The 23,848-nt window shown below is 41.7% G+C and overlaps 1 protein-coding gene and 1 long non-coding RNA gene across 3 annotated transcripts in view; one reads left to right on the top strand and one right to left on the bottom strand.

Annotated features, from left to right (window-relative positions):
• The window catches only part of PTPRT (protein tyrosine phosphatase receptor type T), a 709,404-nt gene that overhangs the window by 541,567 nt on the left and 143,989 nt on the right, over positions 1 to 23,848 (bottom strand). The gene's annotated exons all lie outside the window — the stretch shown is intronic.
• Positions 81 to 10,162, top strand: LOC123348022. The gene is made up of 3 exons (XR_006573148.1): positions 81 to 169; positions 3,385 to 3,460; positions 10,081 to 10,162. It is a non-coding gene; the product is annotated as an uncharacterized LOC123348022 (long non-coding RNA).

Raw genomic sequence — 23,848 nt, 5'->3', positions numbered from 1 at the left:
TGTGACCTCTGTGACAAATTCTCAGCCTTAATTATTGCATCACGGATGGAGGAGAAATTCAAAATTACACACATATTCGACATTATGTTATCAAAGTGTGTCCGCCACGCAGGGCTAAAGTTACCTCACCCAAGACAAAGGAATGTGGTTTCTGGAAGATATTTTGAAGGTACATTAAGAGACAATGGGAATGCAATTTACACAGAAGGTAAATAGGAGTATAAGGCCAACAAGGGGAGGAGATAATCACTCAGCATCATGGCAAGGGGAAGAGATTACAGGAAACAGATCAATTTGCATTTAAACAAACACCAGCAGGGGAATAAACCAGCATGAGGCTTCCTTCACCAGTTCATCATCCTCACAGCATGAATTAATTTTCCTTTGGGGGGTAACCTTCAGAAGAATCCATTTCAAATTTTGCATTTGAATAAAAATAATATAAATTCTTGATTTCCAGTTTCTCTATCTTTTATAGAGAATATAGTTTTCTTATCGTATTGTGTCTTTATGCGGTCCTTGATCTCTGCATTCACTTATAAAGCTGTTGGCACATGGCACACTCACAGCTTCAGCAAACTGGCTTCTCTTAACGCTCAGCCCTAGGTGGCAGTGCCAGGAACAGAACCCAGATCTCCAAAACCTCAGTCTGGTGCCATATATACAAGTCCAGCCTTCCTCTTTGAATTGTTCACTTGGATTATTTGCATTCTGTTGTTTGCGGCATGTTATTACTCATCATTTAAGTCACAAGTATTTCTACTTCCTGATGGACTGAAACTTTTTAAAAATGAGAGAACAACAAACAGAAAATGGCAAACAAACAACAAGCAAATAGCAGATGATCCAGTGCAAACATTTGGCTGAATGATCATTTATAGTGCAATCTGTAAAATTCTTGGAATTGGCTAACTGTCGTAAATAAATTGGCAGCTGTCTGAACACTTGTGAATTAAAAAGACCCCCATGAATAATGGAATGAACTTGCCACGCCTGAACAGAAATAACATGTGTGGTATTTGACCAGCACTAGCCAGCATTGCAAAATGAAATGCTGGGAATGAATTTATGAAGAGGAGGCTTCTAGATGGCCTACAGATCATGACTCACAATAATCACTTACCACTCTGAAAATAATCACTTAGACTTTAATTAGCATATATTCTATTTAGGCAAAAAGCGTATTCATTCCTTAGATTTCTATGAACAAATAGGCAATTTATACCTACAAGAAGGACTCCACATTCAACAGAATATTATCTTTCCACTCATCAAGGTTCTCTCTCTGGGAATGCTACATCTGTTCTGGTTAATTACAGCAATTCCCAGATCTCCCTCAATTGAGCTTCTTCTCTTTCTATATACCAGAAGAGCTGGACAGTCATTGTACAAATCAGCCAACCATTCTCCCATTGAAAAGGTAACATGAAAATATGAAAACATGTGAACCCTTCAACAAGAAAGAATAATGGAGAGAATAGCTTAGATGTAGCTGCAAAATTAACTATTTAATGACGAGTAAACAAAGAGCCATATTTCCCCATATTCATAGAGGTATGCAAGAGGAAAGAATTTGAATGTTAGGAAAGGCTACAGTTGTGCAGCATCTTCCTGATTTGTATACCTGACAGCTGTCAGCTGCAGAAGGATCAAGCAGAGGCCAGCCCTGATGAGGTCCTGATGGAGAATTCCCACCTTATTAGAGAATCACTATTTTGTCCCAAAAAAAGCAGCAAAGAGTCCTGTGGCCCCTTATAGACTAACAGACATATTGGAGCGTGAGCTTTATTTTGTCCCAGTTACATTGCTCCCATGCACATCCCCTTCTCAGAACCCACGCCCTACTTGGCCTGCCAAATATGTGTCAGCAATGAATCCATTAGAACGTCCCATGGATTGTAGGCCTTACCCATAGTAACATTGACTCTGCACTGCTTTGGCTTTCTCTACCACACAGGCAAGCAAGGCTGGCTTTGTTGCTATGCTGACATTGGTCTTCCAGTCAGCTGTGCTCCTTTGACACCTCTGTAGTTCAGAGGATGTGTAGAGTAACCCAGTGCTATTCAGAACCATATTAAACTTGTTCTGCAAGACAACCCGCCAGTTGTACCCTACCTCGCCTGGAAGAATTTGTTACATAGAGATGTTCCCTGACTCCTTCCTTCCTTGATTTTTCCTTCCTAAGCATAGTACTTTGCACTTGTCTTTCCTGAATTTCATCTTGTTGATTTTCATCTTTGTTGATCTTGATGACAGACTATAATGAGCATCAACCCATTATTTTGTATTAAAGGACCAAAGTATGTTAAGGGGTAACATGTTTTGTAATTAAAAAAAAAATCTACAAAACCTAATATGAACCAATTACTTTTTTATGATGGGGGAAGGGGAGCAATTAGAACTCTCCTATAGCATAGGGCATCTCAAACACAGCAGCACTGTGCTAGCAAAAGAGGAGCACAAGGAGAAACTTACTGGTCTCATTTCACTGTCCAAGCTGATTGAAATCTTAAAATAGCAATGGTGTTGCTAGACAGTTATTTCAATATTGCCTAGATCCCTCAATCAGCATAGACTCTATTTTATCAGGTGCTGTACAAATACATACATACAAAAAAAAAAGACAGTTGCTGCCCCAAAATCCAAAAAGACGGCATGTAGATAAGGCAAATGAGAAAGCTCAGGGAGGGAGGATGGGAGAAGGTGCAAAACACGATGTGTGCAAGTTTTACTCAACAGGAGCAATAGTTCCAATTTGCCTAACTGCCTTGTCATGATCAGGCTGTATCTGACTGTATGTATTGTGGAAGAGGTGAACTTTGAGGAGGAACTCCAAGGAGGATAAGGTGATGACTTCTCAGAAATTAACTAGGAACTTTTCCACTCAAACAGCAGCATGAGAGGACATTTGAAAGTGCTAGTTGGATAGGTAAGGGTGATAAGACATTTGTGTTTGAAGAGGCAGATGCTCCTGCAGGGATCTGAAAAGATGGGATAACATAACATAGATTGCTAAAATGAGTGAGGAAGATTAATTTAGCAGTAGAAGCATCTTGAATGGACTTCACGGGGTGAATTTCCAGGCAATGAGGCCAGAGGAGATATTACGGTAATCAATGTGCAAGATCAGGACTTGGACTAGAGATTGGCAGTATGGGTAGAGAAGAAAGATTGGATCTTGGAGATCTTCCACAGGAAGAAATGGCAAGACAGAGACAGTCTGTATGTATGGGTCAAAACAGGGTAAGGTCAAAGATGGAGCAAAGACTATGGATCTGAGTGACAGAGGTTGGTGGGGTCCAGTATGTTAGAGAAGAGAGAGCAGAGGGCTGTTGGGCAAAAGATCACGAGGTTCCACTTTGACCATTTACGTTTAAATTTCAGTTGGTGACTGAACATCCAAGAGGAGTCAGAAAAACAGACTGTAGTTTTGGTTTGGAAGGAGGAAGGCAGATTTCAGGTAAAAAAGCAGCTTTGTGATCAGCATAAAGTTGATAGAACTGTTTCTGTGACTAAACTATCCAGATATGGCTTGTAAAGGGAGAAGAGGAGGAAAACAAGGACAGAGCCTTCTGGTACTCCCACTGAACCAAAGGGAGGAAAGGAGAATCCATTGAATGAAAGGGATGAAGGAGCAATCCCACAGCCAGAGAATGAGGAGAGGGATGCTAAAATGTTGGGACCAGTCACCATAGAACACTGCAGTATTTAATAGTTGTAGCTGTCCTAGTTTAGATCTGCAAGTTAGAGGGTGGGGCTTCCTTGTCTGAAAGAGAGAATTCTGTGTGTGGAACTACATTGCAACTCAAATCTCTGAACCATGACTGGAAAGTGGCATGACGCTTATTGCAGCTCAGTAATTCCAGATTCAATATGTTCTTTACAAGTACAAATGTCTTTTTCTAACTGCCAGCCCTGCACATTCAACCTGAGATTGGAATCTAGCTGGCTTTCATTTCCCATGCAATCACTTGAAATAAAAATTCCACACGCTAAATGATATCCTCAGTTATGCCAATACAACCTTAGAACATTCAACTTATGCCCCCCATGACAGCTCTGTAACTGCATTGCCTTTGACAAAACAGTCCAGCTCACGCTCTCCTACTGGTGTTGGCTTTATAGCCCCAAAAATCAATAAAATAACTTTCATAACTACAGTGGTGAACATTACAGACAGGAAGCAGCTCTGAATAAGAATTTTCATGTGGTCAATCCTCAATCCTCGGAATAGAATCAGACCCTCAAAATACCTGTCCTAAAGGAAAAGACCTCTTGGGTGAGGGGGAAAGGAAGGAGGCTTGGAATAATGTACTGGGAGAGTGGAGGCAGGGTGGCCTAGTGGACAGAACACTTGACTGGGATCTATTCCTGGCTTGGTCTGCTGAGTGACTGTGGATGAGTCACTTCCTGCCTCTGCTTTGGTTTCCCCATCTGTAAAATGGGGATAATGATGCTTAATTCCTTTGTTAAAACACTTTGAGTTTACTGGTGAAAAGTGCTATATAAAAGCATTTTATTCTTCTTATTATTATTTTGTGAGGTTTTGTATACTTCCCCAATAGATTAAAGTGGTCTTGAATATGTGTGCCTAAGCAAAGGAAATAAACCTGTTATACAAGCGGCAAAGAGTTCTGTGGCACCTTATAGACTAACAAACGTATTGGAGCGTGAGCTTTCGTGGCTGAATACCCACTTCGTCGGATGCAGGATTATACAGTACGTTTCCATGATTTAAAATAATAGAGAATAAGATGATTTTTTAAAAATCCTGTTAGATAAGCATAACAGACATAGTGCTGACGTGAGTGGTTCTTGGAGTTGCCACAATATATACACCAACCCACTATCTGCAGGTTAAATCCCCTGGCAACAAACCCCACTGGTGGTGGGTTTCAGCATTATACCACAGAAAGAATAATATGCTTGGGTTTCCTAGAGAAAAGGTTGAGGGAAGAGAAGGGTAAAAATCTCTGCCCAGATTAGGACTCTTCCATGGAAATGCAGGCTGCAGACCAATTTCAGCCCTGATTTATACAGGTGTCAGTGGGAGTTCTGAACACAGCACTTCTGAAAACCAGGCCAATTGTGTAAGCACCTAAACATGGACTTCAGCTAGCCACATCTAAATACATTGGTCTATAAGGCCACATACAGGCATGATCCCTCTATAGACACACTGTCACCCTTCACTGAAGTGTAACTAGCTCAGAGGTGAAACAGAGCATCTCCCTAACAGCCACAGTGAAATTAATCACACAAGTGAACAGCTAAAGTGGAGAATATTAGATTCACCACATTGAGAGAGGAATTTAGAAAGTCAGAATTATCCAAGTAAGAATTTAACTATGATACAGGGCTAAACCCCACAAAGTAATTTCACAAAAGGTGAAAATATCCACGTGGACAGAAAGCTCATGCCAAGTGGTAAAAATGGTGAGGATTTCAGGAAGAGCAAAGGCAGCTTTTGGTTCTACCCGTCCCTTCTTCCAATCAGCTAAAAAGTAACACTGGAGGTTGTGGCTCAAAAGTGGGACAGGGGAAAAGGAAACTGAGATGATTTCAACTTGGCCAGATGCAACATGTGCAATGAGTGACCGCTTGCTAGCAAAAATAGAAACCCAAACAAGCAATGAAACAGCCTTCCTGATTCAAAAGGGGTCATATTGAAGCAAATAATGGCACACACAGGAAGGATAAAATAACCCCTTGTTTTACACTGCAGGCTAGTAACAATGCCACTGCTCATCTGAGTGATGCTAATTAATTTTGAGCAGACCTATCATCAGTTACTGAGTCTTGCCTCTGGATTAAATGTAAACCAGCCTTGCATAAATTGAATGCTTTCTTTGAATATATAATTGAATTTGCAGAAGTGTGTGCCAGGGGGGTGTTTAAATAAGTGCACAAATACGATAAAAAGGACTTCACGCCATTATATCTAATTCAGTAAGCAAAAATAATGGCAGGGCACATTCCAATTAGTGTTTGATTTATTTATTTTAACAAATCCAATTAGTGGAATGTTTTATAAAGTCATCCAATGTCAGTCATGGACTCGCCAGATAGAAACAATACTTTTAAAAGGGATTAAAAAAAAAAGCCAAGGGGAAGGCTCATTGGATCTACAGGGTATCTTAATGCACACAGGAATAACACGGGATCAGGCATCACTTGATCAAGCATTTGCATCATCCCCAGTGGAGAAAGAAAGAAAGAGCATCAGCAGTCTCGTTGTTCCTGCTTCAAGTCTTTCCTCTTGGGGATAAACACTTATTTACTTTATTTTTTCCTCCTTTTAAAAAAATATTAAGAGTATATGAATGCACAGAGCAGATCTAAAAGGGAACAATTTACCTGGAGTACAAGTGTTAAGCTTTCCCTAGAGGAAAATGGGATTTTTGCTCTCCACAGCTTTGCAAGAGCATAGAGGATGAGGATAGAGGAAGGGGTGAATCCTGTAGCAGGGAGGTACTGCTGATGTACCATAGGACTTTTAGAACAAGAATAGGATTGTTCTCCTTAACCATTAATTCTTGTCTCCTCCCAACATGCTCATGTTCACAGAGCCAGAGGAGATGTACTTGGGCTATTAGAGCAATAACGTCTATTGGAAGAGATTTTTGTTATTTTTAATATATACAAATTTATTCCATGAGTCACTTCAGGGACTTTAGACAATTTATATTTGATACAGAATCCTTCATGCAACATAGACAGCCATAGGATTGTAGAATAAAGAAGAGGCTTTAAAAGAGTTGAATTTGGAACTATGGATAGAGTGTTTGACCTAAGTCACTTAGAGCATATACGGGACAAATCCCTGGAGGAGAGCCCAGTGTATCCTCCTCTAGGAAGAGTAATTAATCCTGCATATGCATTCTAGGGTACTCCAAAAAGAGATGGACCTGAGCCAGAAACCTACATCTGAACATACCTAAAGTCTGGGCATGTTCAGAATGTCGATCTGACTTGCATCTCCAGTTCCCAAACAAAGTATTCTCTCTGGTAATATCTTTCTTGAGCACAGATGACTTACCATATCCAGAAAGGGGGATGGATTCCACCAGGGATGGGAAAATTGACCTTATTGTCCTCTCCTTCCATTCAGGAAGAAGAAGAAAACCAGAGTGTACCTATGACTGCTGGCATCAGGATGAATGTTTTATTTTCCCCTTTGACACCACTATACAGAGTCAGACCAATAGGCTAAGTGCTGGATGCAAAGCCCATTGAAATCAATAGAAAGATTTCCACTGAATTTTAAAGGGTTTGGTTCAGGCCCCAAGTGTGTTATAGGGCAGGGGCAGGCACTCATCTCATTCTAAAAAGTCACATAATGGCCACTGCAAGGACAAAATATGAGATCTGATGCACCTGTGACCGAAGTCAGAGAGGAAAATTTTATGTTCCTGCAAACAGTACTAAGATTTTAAAATAGGCTGGCGACTCATTCTTGCATAATTCTACTTGTTTACTCATCACAGCTAATGGACTTTTTTTTGGCAGGTAAATAAAGTATTGTTAGTAAGTTTATCTTCATGGACCGATTGAGCGAACACGTACATTACTGAGTTGATGCCGAAAGGAAGTCTTCATTTCTTGAAGAGTAACGTCACAAGGAGAACGAAAGTCAGCAATAGTGGGGGAGTTGGATTCAAAGTACAGTCAGTCACAGCTTAAAACAAACAGCAAGGCTTTTAAGGGAAGAGGTTTAAAGAAATTAATGAGCAACTATCTGAGAATGGGGCGTGCGGAGTTCTGTAGAGATGGAACAGGAACATTTTGTTTTAGTGAAACACTTTCTCTTGCCTCCTATTTTGAAGTTCATAAGGAGGAGTGAGTGGGAATTTTCCCTCAAAAACAAAAATTTCAAAACAAAAGTTTCAGTAGAGGCAGGGTCAAGGTAGGGACAAGGAAGATCTGCCGACTTCCTGGAGAGGATAAAAGGCATCTTACCAACAAGCTAGAGAAGCAGCAGCCATTTATAGTAGCAGTGATTTCCCCAAAATCAAAAGTTTTATAAGGGGAATTTGACTCAAGAGCTATCAAATGGGAGAACAATCCAGGTAGCAGTAGGTTAATATTAAGGTCATTAATGGCAGTTTTGTTTTTAAATTTATTTTAAATACCCTAAGTAAGAGCATGTCATGTTTTTGTATGGTATCAAAGCACCTTCAGGAAACCATGTATTTTATACAGCAATTTATGCAAAAAGATTTCCAAAGACAATGCAAACTTCCAAAGGTTGGTTCAAAATGGTTCTAACTTGTTTTTGCTGTTGCTAGACCAGTTCATATAGGTTTAGGCTCAGTTCTTGATGATCATGATACTGCAGTGAATACACTAAGCATCTAGGGATGGGGGGAAAGGGGTTGTTATTCTCAAATAGTGCCCTAAATACAGAATTGATGTGTTCTATCCAGCCCTCCTCAGCTTGACACCAGGGGCTGGGATTTTCAAGGGGACCTAAAGCAGTTAGATATCCAATTCCCAGTGAGACGTAGTGAGAGCTGGGCACTTAACCGCCCTTAATCTGTTCTGAAAATTCCAGGCATAACTATTCAGGAAGCACATGGGCTGCAGGTGGGCTGCAAAAAGCACTCAGATGAGAGTCTGTTCAGATGTGTGGACACATCTAGTTCACTGGCATGCTCACAGGCTTAACATAGATATCAGCAATCAGTTCCCTAGTAGTAACCAGATATCTATTCTTACATCCTCTGATGTACTTTGAACTCTGTTTCAAGATCTGTCTATCTAAGCCCCGTAGGTATCTAGCTGGTTTTCTGGCCACGTTAATGGCTCATTTTAGGCAAATTATACTGAAGCTTTGGCTGGGCTATTTGGCAAATTAAGCATTGATGTAGTCTCCAATCTTTCTGCATTTGGTGATCTCAACAATTCTGGAGTCCACAATCGTCCCAAAGAAACAGATACCTGTTGCCTCCCTCACTACTTGTTCCTTGATGAATTTAGCAGTCACCTGTTTCTCCAGGTATCCAGTACACTATGATGTTTGAAGTAAATCTCAATGGTTTCTCCAGTACCCCTGACCATCCACTTATGATAAAGTCTGATCATGGCTCTTCTTTGGCAGTGATGACTCTTGCTGGCTCTTGGCTGCGATCACTAGTTCTCAGCGGGACTGGTTGCCCAGCTGTCAGTCTGGTCACGGTTTGCCTGTCTGCCTTAGTAAACTTTGTTTCGTTTGCCTCTCTTTCATTTGTTTTTTTTTAAGCCAGATATGGAGTGTAGGCTTGTATGACTGAGGGAATGTAAGAAGTAAAACTCTTCAACTGTCCAGAGTCAGTGATGAGGCAGTCCTCCTGATGTGTTTCTAGAACTACCACTAGGCTAGATATGTATTTTTATTGTCACACAGTTAGCTTAATGTAATAGGTTTTGTTGTTTTTGCTGTCGGAAGAACTCTTTTGGCCATCATATTGCTCAGACTATTTTGATGAGGAAATTATGTGCTCAAACTCGTACCACAGGTATTGGCATGTTCATGACATTCCACACTTACAAACAAGGGTTTGATGTCAACGATCAGAAATCTGGTCTTCCATGCCCAGCAATTTGCTATGGGTCATAATCACCCATTTATTGCATGGTTTATTAATAGGAAGCCATCCATAATTTAGGCTGAAATTTTCAGAAGGGAACTAGGGGACTTAAGTTTGTTTACCTGCTGCGTCGGCAGGTTCGGGCTGATCGCGGCTCCAACTGGCTGTAGTTCACCGTCCCAGGCCAATGTGGGTGGCGGGAAGCCGCAGCCAGCACATCTCTCGGCCCGCGCTGCTTCCCGCCATCCCCATTGGCCTGAGACAGTGAACCGCAGCCAGTGGGAGCCATGATTGGCCGAACCTGCCAACACGGCAGGTAAACAAACCGTCCCGGCCTGCCAGGGTGCTTACCCTGGCGAGCCACGTACTAGAGGTTGCCAACCCCTGACCTAGTGAATGATGCATCTACTGATATGGTGCCTGGCTTAGTTAAATCTTATTTTAAAACTAGTGTATTGTCAAACAGTGTTTGACCTGCTCAAATGCCTGTTTTTTGTCTTCCCAATGACAGGCAAGGTCCTATTCCAGCAGTTCCCTTGAGAGCTTATTGACCACAGATTTGGAATGGATTTTGCCAAAATGTTGATCGTCATCAAATCTATGTAGATCCACTTTATAGCTATTATTGTTATATTTGAACAAGCAATTAAGCTATGCTCCGTTTATGTCTGGTTAGACCAATTTTTAATTCTTCAATTCATTGTTAGGGGTCTCACTCTCTTTCTCTGCAAAGCTTCCCTAGGTCTTTCATTGTATTCTTTGAGAGTCCTAGTTCAAATTGAATCATTATCCATTACAACTCCAGTACCTAGTAATCCATCAAGAATCTATCAAATTACTTTCAAACACCTCAGGAGCATAATACTAAATGTCATTTGTTTAAATGTATAATGTCCAAGTGACAAACTTAGAGCACGACTCATCTTACTTCACTTGCCAGAATGCACGCCCTGCTTCTAATACTAAGAATATCTTTGCTTCTGACAGCTTAGCTGTCACTGCCTTAGTGGTTCAATGGTAACATCTTATTGCTTTATTTAAATGTGGGGATTTATGCACATCCATATAACTCAGTGGTAGGATTACTGAAAAGGTAGAACCTATTTTTCCATATTAAGATCAGTTTTCACTTTAACTATTAAAGCAAATGGAATTTTGTTGGTAGATGGACAACTAAAGTTACTGACTTGTCCATCCCAATCTGGTGGCCTCCATCCAGCCATCCTGGGTCTTGGAAAACATCTGAGAATTCTCCCTAACAGTCTCCATTTGATTCTGTAACATTTTACAGCTAGCAAACGTGTTCTCTAAAAGAGGTGGTACTTCTGCATTTACTAAATGGATAGTCAAATAATAGTGGTTTTAAAAAACTTTACACCAGTTGCTTACTACTATTCTTATGCCCTAACTATGAGAATAAGTCTTGCTTTCCTTACATTTCTGTATCCTTTCCTTAGTTATAATATTACTATACATACTTTTCTTGGAATAATGCTGGACTGTGCTCTAGTATCCACTTTATAGTTTTTATGTTTAAATAGAGTTGCCAATTAATGTTTGACTGTATTGGCCTAACCAAAGCAGTTTGCTGCACAGTCACTGTACCTACAAGATCTGCACCCAAGCTTTGCTCTTCTCTAAAGATGTGGAAACTTTTGGCTTTGACGGTGCAACATACCCTAGAAATGATAATTTTACCACATTACACTTGTGGTGTTTTCGACCAAATGCAGAAGGACTTTTTGACAGCATCTGGTGCACAGGGATCTTTGCCAATATTTCCTATGGTAATTCTTCATTTTCGCTTTATGTAATGATGCTACATGAGCTAGCTGCCCCTTCTGCACTGTCATTTAAATCCCAACTATCATTCTTGCTAATTTCCTTGAGTTGGGCTGCTGTTAAACCAACTTCCCATAGCTAGATTTACCGCTCTGAGGTTTCTATACATTATATTTATTTTAGTTAGGAGCAACAAAATTACCTGGTTGAACTTTAAGCAAGACGCCCTGGTGTTGATGTATTCATATAGCCCTTGATTATGAATAAAATAAATTCTCTCATAAGGAACACTTTCAGTGATTCCAAAACGTATGCATCAACCTGTCACAGCTCTACCTTCTTTCTTCTCACCTTTAAAAAGCAGTATTCTTGCAACGCAGCCAGGGCTGCCACATGGAAAACAGTCTTTCTTGTATTAGTTGTGCTTTACCATGGGGGCTTCAGAGAAGAGCATGCAGTTGATTGCTTAAAATGGGGGCATTTCCAGGAGGCTTTTCTGGAAATCTAGTAGACATGGTAGAAACAAGTTCTCTTCTTTTGAGGTCTTATCTTCTGACATGAAAGCTTCACAAGGGATCTAGTTAGGTTTCTTAGCAGAGAAGCACAGTGCTTTGTGGCTCTCTCAAAAGTGCACAGCATGGGCTTAACTCTGCTCCCATTAATGTCAACATGAGCAGGGTTAGTCCAATATGGTGAGGCCTTTAGAAAAAGCCACCCATTTATTTCAGGAGGTTTCCACTCAGCCTTTGTCTGCTCAGGTTTTTGGAAACCTCTAGCTTAGACTGAGCATTCCCTGAAGTTTAAACAACGGTATTAGCATAGTTAAATCCATACTAACATGGCTGTTCCCCATGCTAGCAATACAATTCTGTACTTTTGCTCACAAAAAGATCCAGAGGTTTGCAGAAGGGAAGTAAAAATGTAAGATCCTTGATGATCCTTGTCACCTACTCCTACTGGAGAGCCCCGATACAGGCCCACACCCTTAGATGTGCCTCACCCTGGGGACACAGGAACATCTAAGGGTGTGGGCCTGTCTCGGGGCTCTCCAGTAGGCAATGGGGGAGCCATTGTTGGGCCTGTCTGGACATGCTGTGTACATGCATGTCACAGGGTGCATGAATAGCCTAGCGTATAGAAGGGAATGTTAAGAGCTTCTCTGTTGGTGGACTGTAAACAGGAAGAAAGATTTATCTTCCTGCAACTGGTCTGTCTTGCTGGACCACCCAGCAGAGAGTGAGAAGGGAGTGAGTTTATGGATTCTCTTGTGGTTTTCAACGAAAGGTTAAAATCCACCTAGTCTCTCTTGAACTTGACTGAATTGCTCTGGGTGAATGGCAGCTCGCAACACAGCCAATAACTCAGCCACACTTAACTTGCCATCCTAATGCCTTAAATTCTTCCTGATGAAGACTTCCATACCGCAAATTGAAATCCACTGAATAATATTGAGGGTTTAAAAATAATTAAATTCAGAAGAGCAGGTGTCATTAGGGCTCCAGCACTGTACAAGTCTCAACAGACTGAGTTTGAGCTGTAGTAATGCAAATATCAAATATTAGCTACGTACCAGTCGAATGTCTGAAGCCTGTTTAAAAATATAACCAGCATCCGTTGTTGAATATCAACAATGTGATTTTATTAGTCAATTAGTTTTTAATAACACACACAGAGTTGCGATGTTTATTGCATCTTGTTCGATTTAATAAAGTGGTTATTGCAAGCTAATCCTAGTGGGTGGCTGTATAAAATATATTTATTGAAGTTTAACAACTGTTATAGCTACAGGTTTGTACATTTATTTATTACAGGGTTGTTAAGCCTCTGTAAATATTCCTGTACTCATTGCTGGTACTTATCTAACATTTGCTATTGAATTTACATTAAGTACAGCCTGAAGGGTATTTAAAGACACATTTTTAAGTGTTCTCAAGTAAGCTAGGATCTTTATTCAATGTACAAAGAGAAAGTCGACCCTGAAAGGATTTTGGTTTACCAGCTGTTTTGTTTTCAGAGACTCTGGGCATGCACTGGCTAATTTGGACTGGCAGCAGGTCAAGGGCCAGGCTCTGCAGCAAACGTTGCAAAGCTTAAGGGAGTTAGAATGCCACCTGGTCACAGCAGGTCAGACAGTGAGGGACCAAAAAGGAGCCAGAGACAAGCTCTGCTATCTTGGCATCCTGATTTTTTTAGCTCATTTGTTCCATCATATTTTCATTATTTGTGCCTCCTCGCTCCCCATAACATCCATTTGCATGGCACTACCCAGAATGCTTTTCGGAGATCACAGCAGAAGTAGGGTGAGCTGAGAGCCCAGGTCACTTCTGCAGCATGGCATGAACATGGGAATGATGGAAAGCTCTGCTCACTTTTGGCCTCCAGACTTGTGTGTTGTGGATGGTTTGCAAATTCCCCGGGGAAAGTAGCAAAACAAACAAACAAACTACAATATGTGCCAAGAGAAAAGAAATAGATCCTAATCTAACAGTAGATATCAACTCTTCAAAATACAGCGAGCTTCTTTCCTGTTGAACAAACTTCCCTGCTTGTGATATGCAAGTGAGCTCAGATAGGCAACAGAGAGTGTTTAAGTACAACCAACCATGGAGCTCCCACTAAAATGTTTGATCCATGGCACATGTTCAGAAGAGACCTGGATGCTAATTTATCTTAAACTTTATATTAAAGCATGGCAGCAGCTGGGAGAAGAAAAAGGGGGGGAAAGCATACTATAACATTAAGAAAAATTCAATTACTTCTATAGAGACATCTCAAAATTTGCAATGGGAAGAAAAAAAAATCCAATAACTGTAGAGGAAACATTTGTACACCTCTACCCTGATATAATGCTGTCCTCGGGAGTCAAAAAATCTTATCACATTATAGGTGAAACCGTGTTATATAGAACTTGCTTTGATCCACCAGAGTGTGCAGCCCCCCCACCCCCCCGAAGCGCTGCTTTACTGCATTATATCTGAATTCATGTTATATCGGGTCGCGTTATATCGGGGTAAAGGTGTATTGTCAATGGACAGAGCAAGATGCAACAATTTGCACCTCTGCCCAGTTTACTGACACATGCTCAAACCCAGATAGTCTTGATCATGCTTCCTCTATTCCCCTCTGTTCCTTCTATCCATCCATTTGAAATGCCCTCAGCTGGCTATGGCCAGTGACAAATTTACAATCATGACCGTCAGGCTAATTCCAGCCATTTCACAGCTGCAATCCTGCTGTTCAGTTATTAAGGAGTTTGAGGATGTTTGCCTTCATCCATTTATGCTGACAAGAAGCAACCATCAATTGGTGTGTTTTGCACAACTCAACACTATCTGCTCAGGTTTTTAAATTTACAGTAAGTCATTCACATTTTTAAATGTATTTGCTTATTTACAATTCATGTTCAGCTTAGACTTCACTTAGAAACTGATCATGACAGTTCTGTCCATGCTGCATGTGTATTACAACACACACTGGGTAGCAAAATATATAGCCGAGCTTGCAAAAAGTTTCCCATTTGAAATTCCCTACTTTAGGGCATTTTTTCTTTTGGGCCTCAAATTTCTAATGCTAAATTTCAGTCCAAAAAGTGACTTTTGAAGGAAGATTTTAGGATTCTACAATTTTTAATACATTTTCTGATCACCATTTTAAATCTTAGTTTAAAATGTCAGCTTTGAAACTTTGCATGTAAATTATCCGTACTGGGAGAATTAGATCCTCAAAGGTACTGAGGCTCTTAACTTTCATTGAAATCCACAGGCCTAACTGAAATTCATGGAAGTTAGGAGCCTCAATACCTTTGAGGAGCTGGGCCTCAGGGCTTGTCTTCACTACAGGCTAAATCGGCACTGCTGCAATCAATCCAGCAGCATTAGTGGGTCTGGTGAAGATGCAATAAGTCAATGAGAGAGCACTCTCCCGTTGACTTCAGTACTCCACCTCAACAAGAGGCAGAAGCTATGTTGACAGGACTGCATCTCCCACCGACATTACGCGGTGTCTAAACTGCACTAAGTCAACATAAACTACATTGACTTTAGCTATGTAAGTTGCGTAACTTAGTTGCGTAACTTACATTCGCTTAGCCCTCTAATGTAGACAAGGTATTAGTGTCGGTGGTAGGTTTGAAGGGAAACAGGGGAAGAATCTAAAAGCTAAATGACTGAAATACCACATCCAAGAATGCTGAACAGCCAAATGTTAGTGAGGAAACCCCACTCTTTTTAGGATTTCATTTGAGGGGTGGGAGACGTGAGCATTCTCTTATCTGATACCAAAGAGATGAGTGTGGTACACATGATGATATTAGAGTCCTTTAGGATTATATTAAGATTAGATAAATAGGATAACTGAACAGAAACCTGAAGCTCAGGTCCCAGTTGGGTTAAAATTTTAATTTAATTGCATGTGGAAACACTCACCTGTGACAAGAATTCATATTTCTCAGAACTGTGAATAAGATGAATATGGACAAAGGAAAGGCTATACTTAACTGGGAATTCTGATCTTGTTAGCATAAGGAGTAAAGAGAATAAACACAGAGACCTGGAAAACTGCAAGGGAGTTATATTTTGTTAAGTTTAGCCTGGAGAAAACTGTGCAGCCCGGGTTTTGCTTCAGTGGTACATTTTCCCTTTCCATTTCAGTTTTTCCTCAGGATAGGGAGGAGAAAGAAAAATATATGCAGACAGCAACTCGTCTGTACTCAAATGCAAGAAAAGTATGCACATTGATTTAGTGAATACATTAGTTATTCTAACCTCTAAAATAAAAATCAGGCCAAATATATCTCAGTAATCATTCTTTTGGAATGGTCCCCTTTCTAGGTTAACAAAGTCATTAAAGCTCATTTACTTCCAGTGCTGAGGTTTCTGCTACACAAACTCTGAATGCTAGGAAATGAAAATAAAGGTATATGCCACCCCAGTACCACAACCTCAACTCTTCCCCTGGAGTTGGCAATAGCCACCGGGAAACCAGTTATGCTGGTTTCATAAATAGACATGGGGGACTATGAGAAGATGCCATTGTTTGTGTTGTCCCACAGATTTGAACTGCAGCATTTATCTGCATGCACTCCAGCTGCATTTGCTGTGTTAGTGTAGCTGTACTGAATGGGGGAGGAATCAGTTGGAGCAGCCTGGCAGATCTGGGACCCTGATATGACAAAGGATGCACTCGTACCATCAAGGCCTCACTTCAGTGGCAAGTAGGTTGTGTCAGTAGCAGCACACAGGGATCATCTTGTCACGGGACTGTCGGCTCAGTGGTATATATGACTGGTGTCTGGAGTCAGTGAGGTATCGAAGAAAATGTCTCAGGAGGAAGCCTCCAGGCAAGGCTAATAAGGGTGGTACCATTTTACAAGTCTTAGGTGATTTGTGTGGAGTAGGCTCAGGGTTGGGGCACAGGGCATCTCCTGTTCGCTACATCTGGACCTAACCCTGAGTTTAGCCATAGCAAAGATGAGGACAGACTTCTTCCTACAGCGCTCATGTGATCTGTTCCCAGAGAGGCTTGTAGCATCTATAAGGGTACAGAGGTTAGCAGGCATGTTATTGCAAAGTTGAGGCATTACTCAAATAGGACAATTTTAAGGCTGCATTGCGGGGCTGGTGTGTACCTTAATTCTTCATTTCCTGGTTTTCAAAGGTTTGAGTGTAGCTGAACTCTGCATTGAGGAAGTTTTGATGCAGTTTATTTCCTCTGTTAAAATTATTTCTCACAGCACCCAGGTTCTACAGCCCTGCTCTCCCCCGCCCCCTTCCACTGCCTCTGGCTCCTTGACAATCATTTAACCAGCCAGAGACAGCACTGGCTGCATGTTAGTCCCTTCCCTATCCCTGCATCCACTCCCAGTCTGTCCGGCACAGCCTAGTCCTCCCTGTTTGGACCCTCCCGCCAGGGAATACAGCCCTAAGTGGCAAAGGTTGGCACAGGGTGCAGAATACTCTCCCAACTCCTGCCCTGCTGCAACCTCCCATCACTGCTCCGATTCTTCCCCTCCTCTATTCCCTAGCTCTACACCAAAAGCTATAAAGAATCTGAAAGCGTCATCCTGCATCTGGGCAGAGGATTAAACTAGATGACCCTTGTGGTACCTTCTAACTCACTGGTTCCCAAACTTGTTCCGCCGCTTGTGCAGGGAAAGCCCCTGGCGGGCCGGGCCGGTTTGTTTACCTGCTGCGTCCGCAGGTTTGCTGCTCCAGGCCAATGGGAGCTGTTGGAAGTGGCAACCAGTACATCCCTCGGCCCGCACCACTTCCAGAAGCTCCAACTGGCCTAGAGCAGCGAACCGTGGCCACTGGGAGCCGCGATCGGCTGAACCTGCGGACACGGCAGGTAAACAAACCGGCCCGACCCGCCAGGGGTTTTCCCTGCACAAGCGGTGGGAACAAGTTTGGGAACCACTGGTCTAACTCTAGGATTCTACACAGCTCATGTTAGGTGGGGCTGGCTACCAGCAATCTGTTGGCCAAATTAAGAGGTTGGGCTTTGGCCCAAGTGAAAACATATTCCCCCTCCCACTCAGGGCCCATTTCCGTATGTATTAAAAACATGTTGGATTGTAACTAATCCCATCTATTGCCCCAGCTACAAATCCTACATTATTCCATAGTGTGGATGCAAAAATTCTACAGTAACTTGGCTCTAGAACTCATCCCCTCCTATCAGCACACAATGCAATATAGCAGGGACTCTTCCAAAAGCCAGCTATAGCTCTTGGTCCTGTACTTCAAGGATAATTAAAATGGGGGTGTATTTGAAATAGGGATCAATTTTCCCTTTGTTTTTTGTTTGTTTTGTTTTACACACACACACACACACACACACACCCCTCTCCTAGAAAGTGCACTTTGATATTAATGTCCAGACAAGGGCACCAATCACTGCAGTATCACACGGATAATGTTTAAGATCAGGACCGTTTAATGAAACTGGGCAATCATTAAACTAGATTTGATCTCCAATGTGTTTGCAGACAGAAATGGTGTTTACAGAGAGAGAAGAAAGGATGAGAAAAATATAATCAGGATAAATGGCTCTAAAGTCTTTCCTCAGGCAAGTCTCCAGCTGACTTGATCAGATTTAAAATAACTATTGTGGACATGAAACCTCAGTGATGAAGACATGAGTTACTAATAAAACTAATTAATGATGGGTTATTACAAGCTTGTCTTTGCCTCCACTGAATCTTGAGAGATTTTTACAATCCTGTTCATGTACATTAAGCTCAAGATCACGCTGGCTCACATGCTTGCTGTTTTCAAAAAAGGGATAAGCTATTTAAATTTTTAGAAAACCTCTTTTGACAGGCACAACATTTAACAACGTTGGTGCCTTAGATAACACCTTCCCAACTGTGATATACTCTGGCATTCCAGGACTACATTTCTGTATAAGTAACCATCCTATCTTGTTTCTAATTATTACAGATTTTCCATTAGTAAATTTGAAAGATTTCTACTACTACCTTTAATTTAATTAAAGCTTTATCTGAAAGCAGAGATCTTCACAGAGAAAAGAAGCTTGCTTGGACCTTTTTCGAAACAATCATTATCTAGTTAGTGAATTTCCTAGAAACTAGCTAGGGTCACATAACCCAAGTAGAAATGGGCAGAGGTATCTATGATAGATTGAACAGGATTTACATACCTTTAGCAAAAATCCTACATCCAATTGTGATGGGGCTTAACCCCTATCACATGCAAGGGTAGCAAATGCACCCAGTTAGACATGCTCTGCATGTGGGGAGGTGAGTAGCTAACTGGCACCTGGTCAGAGGGGGCAAAGCTTAGCCACAATAAGTAGAATGAAGGAACTCAGTTGTGGAGAGACAGCAGAGGAGACCAGAGCTGAGAGAAGCCCAGAGCTATGATAACAGATAGAGATACTGAGAGTAGCACAGACACCTGCAAGGGAAGCCCCGAAATAGGGAGCATTCCTTAAACAGTTTACATTGTTGTGATTAAAACGTGCATTTCCTGGAAACGCAAAATTCATAATGAAAGATACTGGTGTGGTATTAGTGACTATACTGAGGATCAGAATATGTTCCTTCAATATTGGTTAAGTGTCAGCAGATTGACTGCATCCCAGTTTAAAGAGCCTCTAAACTGAATTTTGTTGCTAATCTAAGATTGAGTTCTCTTTTTACAAAAGGGGTTAAGCCCTTCCATATTTTCTCAAATGTGTTTAGAAATTTTCAGGATAAAATCCACTTTGCACTTAAAAGTCTCCTTTCTCTCCCAAACTATGCTTCTTGGACCTACACCTTTGCATGCCAGCCATGTTGACTTAGCCCTTCATCCTTCTGAGACAGAGAAAATCCTCTGGAGTGAAGTGTGTGAGAAGGTATGGCTGTAAAATCTATCCCCAAATAAACCAAGGCACACTTCACTTCTCATGAAAAGTTCTCTGAAGTGTACTTAAGACAATTTTGGGCAACTGTAATGCTGGTTTCTTAAGGGAACCCTAGGGTGGACAATTCCACATGGAACTCCCCCAAAGGCTGATTTCATGATTTTCAGATGAGTACCTCCAAATTCCTCCCATACTTGCACAACTACATACTACTCTGCACTAATGAAAAGTTATTGCTAGGGCTGAGAGCTATAGACTGACTGAGATAAAGAGCACTATATAAATGTGAACAGGTGCAGCACATGGAAATTATACAAGCCCTGGGATGGGCTTCCCCAGCAGGGGAAGAGTTGCACATATGCTGTCCAGATGCCCAGGCTCGCAAGCCCTGGTGTGGGGGAGTGCTGAGAGTGGGAGGGGGAAAGCCTTCAGGGCTACAGATCAGTATCTGTTGTAAATTATCCTTGGATCTGCACCCATCCAGGAGAGAGAGAGCACACAAAAGTTACTTAAAGCCACCTTTGCCTTCCCTCAAGTTTGCATATACATCTCTGGGAAACAGAGCAGTCTTATCCTAGGTCTCCCTGGGAGCACCTGCATAAATACTGTAACCATTTGCAAATGGGATATTTATAGGCACAAATGGCCAGACAGACAGCTAGACATGTCTTGTGCAAAAACTGCAGTTTAAGTACATGATTCTGGCCTTCTGCCCTTTTGAAAATCCATAGAAATTAGCCCTGGGAGATCATCTAATCTATCCCACTTCTTGTGTAGGATTGTCTCTTATAGCATATTTTCCTAGCATTTCACATGGACAGTCTTTGGACCAGCTAGACAAAAAGGAGGGGAGAAATTATGAGAATTGCTAAGGATTTATCAACTTTTCAGAAGAACAACCCCTTCCTCACACATTTTGGAACATTACTCATGGCACTCCCTGTGAAATGGAAATAAACCCCCATTCAAGAAGAGCAAAGAAAGGCAAAATATCTGTCTTCGTGCATCAAATGGCTACATATGCCTAGATGTTTGAAGCTATACTTGAATGACTTATACCGGCCAAAATACAGAAAAGCAAATCTACCAATGTCAGTGTGTTAGGTTTCTGTGCCAGCTCTATGCAAAGCAATAGTACACCATGGGGCACGAGATCACAGATAACCAGCCAGAGGTTATGCACAAATATGAGAGTGCCTCTGCTCTGCAATTACATTCCCAACAATGGCCCCCTAGGGTTGTCTTATTACGGTAATAAGGCTATGTAGCACGTTGATGGAATCCATTTAAAAGAAAATCTAATATGAAATGTAATTTTAACAGTGAAGTCCATGACTGGTACATCAGCATTCTAAAATGGTGGAGCTAAACAACCAAAGTTAGAGTTAGCTGCAAACCAATACTGAATACACAGAAAATTGCTGACAAGTGTGCATGCATTTTTAATTTACTGTCCATCAGCTGTGTCACACCCAGGTATCCAAGAACGTCACAGGAATCTCGAATGCATGGATCTAACTGATCTCCCCTGTTCCTTGCACTCTGTCCATTGCAAAGCACATTGATGCACTAAAGGGCAGTATTACCCTTCCCAGATTAATAAACTACTAAGGGACCTGAGATGGGGTGCTTATCCTACACACCTCATGAAAGGGTTAATATGAACTTGAAAGACCAATTAATCTGCCTGATGGCACCAGGAAAGTGGGCCAGGCATTATTAGAAGCAAAGCCCTGCTGGGGGGTAGTTGGATGTTCCATAAAGAAGAGGGAGCACACCAGAAGTGTGTCCACTTGGAGGGGGCACACCAGAAGAGATGAGCCAGGGAGTTCCCTCTCTCCAAGAAGCAGCTTGAAAGAAGGCTGAGAAGGAGGAAGGAGACCAGAGCGGAGGAGAGCTGCTTCTCCAGTGGTGAGTTGGAAGCCTGATTGGAGACAGGAGCCCTGATGTGCGGTAGCCTGCCTGAACCTGTGAGTGAGGCAAGGAGTGTGCCAGTCCTGCACTGTGGAGCTGATCAAGGCACGGAAGTCTGTGGTTAGACAGGAGGGCAGCCTAGAGCAGTGGAGGCAGGCTTGCGACAAGATGGCTGCCAGCTGAGCCTACCTAGGTGAAGGTTGGGGATTATTTTTATAAACACATTTGTTATACTTTGGTGAATGGCTCTAAGGCCCTAGAAAGAGGCTGGACTTTGTGACGTGGCCCAGCCAGAGGGCCAAGTCACTGCTGTGACCAGAGAAGGCCAAAGGACTGTGCGGAAAACTGAAGCAGAAGTTGTTGCAGAACTATATGCTGGAGTTGCAGCTTTGCTACAGGGCCTTCAGACTGGCATCTCTTTTCCCCTCACAGAGAACTGGGTAAAATTCATGTCATTTAAGCCTCTAAGAATTTTAATACCTCTTCAAAATAGACATCCAGATGTCAGGATGACATTGTGCCCCCTAATAACTAAGCAAATAATTGTTACAACCCAAACTTGATTTTAAAAAGGATTGCTGAATAGTAGGCTGACAATAAGGTCCATAATGTCACTAAAGCTGAGCTAGAAAAACAGTAATAGGAAGTCGTTTTGTTGAAGAAAAATCAGAAGCTAATGGATAAACTGCCTTCCCTTTGTGTCCCAAATGTTTAATGTGCTGCACTGAACAGACATTCGCGGGGGTGGGGGTGGGGGGGGGAGAGAGAGAGAGAGAGAGAGAGAGAGAAAAACACCTCAGAGGTCACAGATTTTGTTTCCCCTCTTCCAAGTAGCAAACATCCACCTTCTGTCAAAGGAACTCTAACCCCATATTCAATATTGGTTAGTTTTCCCAACTTTTTCTTAGGAAACATCAACTGTCTTATAGAAGGATGTATCAATTTCTGTCCTTATGAGGCTCAACTGTGCATTTGTATAAATATACCACTGGTTTCTTCAGACTACACGAAAGCATCCCACCAATAGGTGCCAAAACAGTAAAGCTGTCTTGCTGCTTCTGTCATTCTCACATGAGTGAGACATATGGTCTAACTTTGCTTCTAAATAATGTGCAGCCATTTGCATACATCTAACGTGTACAGGAGTACATATGCAGCATCCAGCCCTGCCGCAAAGTTTCAGATGTACATACATGCACCTGTATTATACAGATGCAAACAAATGCACGCACTTCAAAGGCCAATTTCTGTCTAGGTGAGCAAGTGTTTAGAGCTTGCACCTACAAAACTCTGATTAGTGGCTTACATTAAATTCCTTAAAGGAAGAGGGTAGACACAGGAAGAATGGAGCAAGCTACCACAATGCAGGAACTCAGGGAGTATGTTTGACCATATGTTATGTTACATAGATATGTTTGAAGGCTAACTTAAATGTATCCTTACATGTAAATCAATAAGGTATTTTAATACAAAACCTCAACAGAAAAACACCCAGCCACAGGCCGCACACTGAAGAATTAACTTCTTGCTTCCCTCCTTTCAGTTTCCCTGGTCTCAGAGTAGAAAGTTGGCTATTCTAAACTCAGGGCAGTTTTTCTGGAAAAACTTTCTCTGGAATCAGAAGTAGTCACAGGACCCTTCTGGCCACTAGCAGGCTCAATTTTAGGTCACATGAAAGGAGCTTATAAGTGTAGTTTTTTATATATTTGTATAGCATTGTCTGGCATTAGGAACATGCTACTGCAACACAGGTAGCAAGGGAGCTTTCCATTAAAGAATTGGAAACCGCTAAATACTGTCTGGTTTTTAATGTGGGGTTTTTGGTTTCTTCTCACTTGCTACTGGCCAGAGGAAGTGAAGTGGACAGGGTAGTCTTCCTCCCTTTGTGTAAATCTGGCAAGAAGAGGGGTGAGTGGTAACTCAGTGACCATAGAACTGAGCTATAGTGCTCAGTCCCTTTCATAACTGAGTAGTTTGTTTAGATCTCAACCCCAGGGTTTCAGCCAGATGACTTTTTACTCTTTAGGTGGATTTTCTGAAGGGATAACTCTAACCTGACTTATTGGAACTTAGAGTTAAATTAATGTACTTTTGATGGGATCCCTTATGGCTGAAACTTGAAATGACAATGATTTCATCATCCCTTATTCTCTTTGTTAGCCCCAAGAGCATACAACCTCCATCTCCCCTGCTACATCTGCACTGAGAGGGAGCTC

This window comes from Mauremys mutica, chromosome 13 (genome assembly GCF_020497125.1).
Source record: "Mauremys mutica isolate MM-2020 ecotype Southern chromosome 13, ASM2049712v1, whole genome shotgun sequence".
In the NCBI taxonomy this organism is placed as follows: Eukaryota; Metazoa; Chordata; order Testudines; family Geoemydidae; genus Mauremys; species Mauremys mutica.
This window is presented reverse-complemented; position numbering and strand designations above follow the sequence as displayed.